Below are 7,403 nucleotides of genomic sequence, written 5' to 3'. Positions count from 1 at the left end.
ACTTTCTTAAACACATGGATAAAACAATGACTTTTAACATTTCCAAGACATTTGCAATAACTGACTAGATGCAAACAATTGTCTTAATAAAGATTCATTTATGTAGAAGAATGAGCTGTGCAGAGCCCCCTAGATATATTCGATAATGTATTCTATACAATTGTTGAAACTTTGAACTATTAGCAAATTAGCACATTGTTAGTAAAGACTACAGAAGTGCCTTCAGAATGCGTAGAATCTACTTTTTAGTTTCTGAGGGAATTCTGTGAGGCAAAAATAAAATCTTAGATAAGATATGATAGGTGGACAAACGAGAAATATAGTGCTTCCTTCCGCAAGAAGTAAAAATTTTAAAAACAGTTTTGGAAACAAGCCAACAAATGAACCCAAAGAATCTGTATTCCCAACTGTTACCATGTAGAAGTTGGCAAAACAGAAGCTTTCCTGAGACTTTCCTTTTCTTCAAGGTCCAGGTCTTTTGGGCTAGCAAGCCTCGTGGCTCTCTCCTTAGAAACTAACCAGGGTGTCCGTCTCTCAGCAGAGGAGCTGCAGGCTGTCATAGACAATTTTGAACCTTGCAGAAGGAGCCAAGATGCAGGGAACTCTGGTCTATTCCCGCCAAACACGCACTGAGCCTCCTCGTCGAGCCCACACGAGCCTTCCCGAGGCCCGAGGCGAGTGGCGCAGAGGCTTCTGGGACTTGTGGTCTCCGCGGGCCTCCCTCTTGATTGGCACTAGAAGAAAGCCGGGAGGAGTAGCGCTCAGGGCTCTGGCGCCTACCTGCGGGCTGCGCTTGCATCCGCGTGCATGATCCGGAATTCCGGCCCCCCGAGCTTCCCCCGCCGCCTGAGGGCGTCCTTCCTTCTCAGGAGCCCTAGGCTTGTGTAGCATCTACCAGCTCTCTGTTCTCTCAGGCCCTTGGTCCCCTCAGGCAGCACATGCTCTCAGGTGTTGTGGCTTGGGGTTCCTTGTCGTGCCCTTTGCGGAGGTAGGTCTTCTCATGCATGGGGATTGGTATTTCTTTACCTGATTAAATAGATCGCATTTGGAGCCTTAGAAACTTTGGCAGGCAAAGCGTGTGTTCTGTGGTGCTTTCTATGCCTTTGAGTCTGTGCAAGCATGGCTCCACCATAGAGGTGCTTTCAGAGGTTTCCTGGAGAAGAGGATGGGATTTTGGGACCTTAGTCACTTGTTGATCAGACCTTTTATTGAGCAAGTACACACCCAGAGGAACTGCAGAAAGTGTTGAGGGTGTTAAAAGTGGGGCGGACGGGTTGTCTTCTTTCAAGTACCTGACAAGCATGTGGTGGTTCTTGATGTAGAGATAAGAATCATCCATCAAAGAACTAGCTTGTGGTGGGATACACAATATATCAGAGGAGCAAAGCCAGGAGTGAGGTTACATTACAGAGGAAGGAGCTAGTGAGGCTTTGGTGAGTCTGGAATGTCCAAAGTAGCAGAAAGTCAATAATTTGAATTGAATTAAATAAAGCCTTGAATAGCTTTATAGTCTACAATTACATATTTAGGAGTTGAATCCCACCAGGAACCATAGAAAATAAATTAGTTTGTCGATATTCACAGAATACTCATATTGTAAGAATTTGATAACTTGGACTCTTCATAAGCTGGATTTTGTTTTTCCATATCTTTTGGACTTTTGAGATAAGATTTCACTCAGTAGGCCAGCCTGAACTCCTGCTGTCAAGACTGAGGGTAATATGTATGCCTCAGACTACCAAATGCTGGGATTAAAATGTGAACCACCAAGTCTGAATATATCAGGCTAATTCCAGTTAGCAAAATTTTTATGAAGTTCATTACCTTCTGATCACTTTTGGCTTGTTTTTATTACTTTTTTTCCTCCTTAGGATTATGAGATTTTTGGTATATCTTGTGACTATGATATTGATATTCACAAATTATCATCCATTATTTTGCTTTCCATTGTTTTACCTTACAGCTTCTGTGAGGGCTTTAGGTCAAACATAATGTCTTTTGTATGCATCAGTAAATCACAAAATTGGCACAATTCAGTCTTAAAATTTGGACATGAAGACCAGGAACACAGATTTGTGAATGAGTATTTGTTTTAATTCTTTTTTTCATGAATGGCAATGAAAATAACAATGTTTAGAATCAGATATTTGAAACCAATGTTATGAAAACCTTGCTCAAAATATATAATATTAATTTATTCCATGGTTTATTATCTCAAAGGAAATTAGAAGTCTAGTGTATTTGAGCTTTCATGATATATATGAATGGCATGTATATGTTAAGTTTTGCTGTATGAAAATACTTGAAGACAAAAGTCACAGTGCCAATTTAATAGGCAGCTAAATTAATGAGATAAACATACTTAATGATTGTATTGTGGAGAATGCTTTGGAGGAGTTGAGATTTAGAAAGCTAACGGGTTATAAAGACAAAAGATGTTAATGCATTGAAGAGAAAGTAGGCAAGTTTTTAGATACTGGGATGTAATCAGGGCAGCATCAATAAGTGTTTTAAGAATAAGTAGCATTGAGTATTTGTCAATTATGTCACTTATAACAATGGCAAGAACACTCAGGCACTGTGGGAGTATTGAAAACCTCCCTTTAAAAAAAAACAAATAATTTTAAAGATTTATAAGTGTACATTTATGCTGAGCAGTCTCCATTTCATACGTCTCTACTCTTCCTGTTCATAGCCTTTTCCTCCCTTCGCCTCCCACTAATATGCTTTGCTCTCCTAGACAACTTTAGTTCTGCTTCATGTCATATGTATACACATGACTGTGTATCTCTATAAAATCTGGGAACCACCATGGAGGAGAGAAAGCACATACTCATTGTCTTTCAGATGTTGATTAAATTGCTTTAAAATGATCATCTCCAGTTGCATTAACTTTCCAACGGATACATGACTTTTATTCTTCTTTATGGTTAAAAAGTATTCCATTCTGTATATGTAAAATATTTACATTATTCTTTACTCTGTTGTGAACACTACATCAGTCCAAAATTTGATTATTGTGAAGAGTGCTTTGATAAACACTGATGTGCACGAATTTCTATGATTTGACTTGAGTAAACACTCAGGAATGGTATAACTAGGTCATAGAGAAGATCAATGTTTACTTTTGGAGGCCCTTCCACTCTAACCTCCATGGTGGCTGGACTAGTTTACGTGTGAGCAGAGTTACATGGGGCCCCTTTGTGTCCACACCTTCACTATCACTTCTGTTATTAGTTGTTTTAGTCTATTTAACCGTTCTGACTGTGGCTAAATATAGCCTCACTATAGTTTTAAAAATATATTTTAAAACTTTTTGAGATTACGATATAGTTATATCATTTTTCCACTTTCTGAAATGTCTTCTCTTCATCACCTACCATGTACATCTCTCCTTTGTATCCAAATTCATGGCCTCTTTTTCTTTAATTGTTGTTATATATACATACATATACATCATATACATATATACATACATATCACACACATATATGTGTATATATACATATATATACATATACATACATATACATATATGTTATTCTTGGAAGCCTAGTAAGGTCGAACATTTTCTTTGTTTGTTTGTTGACTCCATTTCATCTTTTGAGAATTATTTATTTACTTCATTAGTCCATTTATTGATAACATCATTCAATTTCTTGTTTACTTTTTTGTGTGTTCTTTGTGTATGTTAGACATTAATCCTAAAATGGCTACCCAAACTATCTCTGGTTCAATAGGCTTGCTTCAGTCTAGTAATTGTTTACTCATCTGTGCTGAAACATGAATTTCATTATGTCCTAGTTATTAGAGGCTGACCTTATTTCATGAATGACTTGGTTTCTGTCAAATCCTTGCCGATGCACATATCTTAAAGTGGATTTCTTACTTTTTCCTCTAACAGTTACAATTTCAGGTCTGATGATGTATTAGTTAGGGTTTAATTGCTTAGAAGACACCCCAATGACCATGGCAACTCCTATAAAGGAAAACATTTAATTGAGTCAAGCTTACAGTTCAGAGGTTTTGTCCATCATCATGTTGGGGAGCATAGCATCATGCAGGCAGAAATGATGCTGGAGTGATAGCTGAGAGGTCTATCTACATCCCAACTGGCAGGAAGAGAGAGTGCCACTAGGCCTGGGTTGGGCTTTGAATCCCTAAATCCCACCTCCAATTAGGCCACACCTCCCAATAGTGCCTCTCCCTGAGCCTATGGGGACCATTTTCATTCAAATTATCAGAGATGTTAATTTTCCACTTGTGAATGATAAAAACAACCTGAGAATCATATTTCCAAAGTAGAAGCCAAAGTGTATTGAGAAAACCCCATGAGGTGTCAACCCAAAACAAAGAACTTTAGACAACTGAGGAAAGCTAGAAATGTGGAAGGTGATCTTCCCCAGAGTAGTGCACACCAATTGGTTGTCCTATGCCCTATGTAGACTGAAATTGTTATTTAGTTGGATATATATGTATATATATATATATATATATATATATATATATATATGCATGTACATTCACATAAATGCAAGTAGGTATATGGGAGAGATTAGAAGGAAGAAAGTGAAGGAAGAAATTATTATTAATTTCAAAAACAAAATAGAGAGATTGTAAAGGGATCCATTGGAGTTTATCCTTATTTTTCTTTTCTGTGTTAGGTATGGAACTATATGCCTTGAGTTCATTGGACAAGTGTCTTATCACTGAGCTATGTCTCAGCTAGAGTATATCTAAAGAACTAAAAGGGTCCCCAACCAGAGGAAGAATTTGAAAGAACTGAAGAGCAGAGACTGTTAATGGAGAAAGTGCAAGCATTTGATATGAAGTTGGTACATAGTTTGGAACATTGTTTATAATACATAAGGACAGAAAGATACTAGCTGTTAATTTTGAGATGCATAGCACAGAATAATCACAGTTTTCTCATGATCTAGTTGAGAGGCTAAGGATCTAGTTTGCTCTTTCTGTTCATCCCCTTGGTATATCAATTACCTAATACACTTCAGTACCCATCCTGTGTTAGTAAGATGGAATTTTTGCTCTAGTCAGGTAGATTATGTTCAATCGCATTTACTAACTATGGAGGGATAATGTATATCAAACAACTAATTAGACAACACAATCCAAGTGTAGTTCTGATACCTGATAGGAAAGAATGTAGATTAGGGCTTCCTACATTGGAATGGAGTACATGTCCTGTGACTATTAAGGAAAGTAATTTCAAGCATGGGATAAACTTAAATCATTAATAGGTCAACCATACCTCTTCCATACTTACTATCATCTTCTCCCTGGATCTATTTTACAGTGTTGGTCTCAGTCTCTACTCTTGGACATTTAGAATATATTTTTACAGTAGGCTGGCAAGGTAGGTTGAGAAGACTTTAAAGGACCAATACTTTGTTAGGATCTTTTTCATGCCTAGTATTGCTGCTTCATAGTGACTAAATATGAACTAAGTGGCCATTTAACTTTATTCGTGGTACAGTTATTCCCATTAGGGGAAAAGAAAGGTTTGGGGAATGATAAATCAATGATCAGCTGCAGCCTCCACAGACTAAGTCTCTTAACACCCTCTGGAGAAGCCACAGCAACACAGTGCCTGTCACTTCTTATTAGAAACTTTTGGTAAGAGCTAATGAAAGTATCTTTTTTCCACTTTCCTGTTTTAAATATTAATGTCTTCTGAGTCAAATGATTTGAGAATAAGCATCCACTCTGCAGGCAAGCAAAGTTACTATTGCCGCTATGATTTGGCATTATAGCACTGAATGTTGGCTAAGTGCTTTTACAGTAAATTTTATTATTCAATTTAAAAGATAGCCGAAAATCACCTCTGTCAAATTTTGTTTGGTGTGATTCAGAAAAAGGATCTTTCTTAAAAGGGGCTCTTCTTTGGTGTAGAATAAGGTGATTAATGAAGACTAGATAAAACGTAATAAAATGTTATCATTACTTGAAGAGAATAAAGCCTTTAGAGAACAATATTACCCATGTGACTTTTTTGTTACTGGTTTTAGCAATGGAAATATAAATGAAAATAAAATAGCAACAGCTGAAATATGATTTAAAATGCCAGCACTCCTTGTGATATGGTTTTCAACTAGGGTACCAAGATGCATGTGTGTGTGTGTGTGTGTGTGTGTGTGTGTATCAGTATTTGTCTTTTAATATTAATAAACCAGTTTAAAACAGTGGATTTTATTTAGAGCAAAGGCTGACAAACATTTCATATACTGCCAGAGAGTCACTATTTAAGGCTTTGTAGGCTATGCTATTTATATTGCCTCTACACAGCTCTGAGGTTCTAATGCAAAATCAGACATACATAATCAAATGAATATGGCCACTTGGTTTTATGTTTTTTGGTTTCGTATTTTATAGAGACAGGATGCCCTCATTTGACATGTGAGCCGTGGTTTGCTATTGTCTGATTTACAGCACCTCAGAGATTTCCTAGTGAATAGGAAGTACTACAGAGAAGAATGATTGATAGCTGAATACTACTGAAAGGCAGAGATGGACTATTTTTATTGACTATTACATTTTCATTTATGGCATATTGCCTGTTAGGTAAGAGTTAACCTAGTGTATTTGTTGAACAAAACAGTAACTAGCAAGGTTATCTGGATTAAGATTAACCTAGGTAGCCTAAGGCATTGTACAGTTGATTTCCAGGTTATGTGATAGAATTCTAAATTGCTAACACTTTGAATAGAACAGATACTTACTTTGAATATTTAGTTCAAAGAGCAAATTTGAGGAAGATGAGTGAAGAAAAATGAGGTGTAAAAATGACAGTAAGAATCATTAGATTTGTGAATCTCTACCAGCAAAAATGAAAATTGTGTCATTGGAAGAATACTCAGAAATGTATTTCAGCCCCTCTTTCAGTCTTGGGATTACCTAGACTGTCCTCTGTCCTGTATGGCTTTGTTAGCATCTGTGATGCTTGTCTTACTTTGCCCCTCCAGATACTGTGCCAGTTCTTGGAGATTCTTAGAACTTTCCATCCTGCTGATACCTGTATCCTTCTACATTCTTTTAGATGACCCAGAACCTCATCAGAGTCCTCTTCTTACTTAACTTTCTCTTGCCGTTCTCCTAACTGATCTTTCCTCTCAAACCTTCGGCTTTGATAATGGAAGGATGCCTTTATTGTATTGCTGCGATTACTAGATCCTGGGTCACTGTGTCATCTTGTTAGTTGTCCTCGAATTTAGAAATGGTCTCTAATTACTGTACTCACATTACTCAGATTGGGATACCATCAGCTTTTCTGTTGTCTATCAAAGCATAGTTTAACCAAAGTCATGACTCTGCTATAATTAATTGATTCATTCATTAATTTCTCTCTCTCTCTCTCTCTCTCTCTCTCTCTCTCTCTCTCTCTCTCT

General features: G+C 37.1%; 1 protein-coding gene across 1 annotated transcript in view; it reads left to right on the top strand.

Moving 5' to 3' along the window:
- Positions 1–825: 825 nt before the first annotated feature.
- Mei4 (meiotic double-stranded break formation protein 4) overlaps positions 826–7,403 on the top strand; it is a 163,309-nt gene continuing 156,731 nt past the window's right edge. Inside the window, exon 1 of the mRNA XM_028756246.1 lies at positions 826–988. The gene's annotated coding sequence lies outside the window, so the exon portion shown is untranslated. The remainder of the gene's footprint in view (positions 989–7,403) is intronic.

Source organism: Grammomys surdaster, unplaced genomic scaffold, assembly GCF_004785775.1.
Source record: "Grammomys surdaster isolate TR1022 unplaced genomic scaffold, NIH_TR_1.0 126113, whole genome shotgun sequence".
NCBI lineage: Eukaryota > Metazoa > Chordata > Mammalia > Rodentia > Muridae > Grammomys > Grammomys surdaster.
This window is presented reverse-complemented; position numbering and strand designations above follow the sequence as displayed.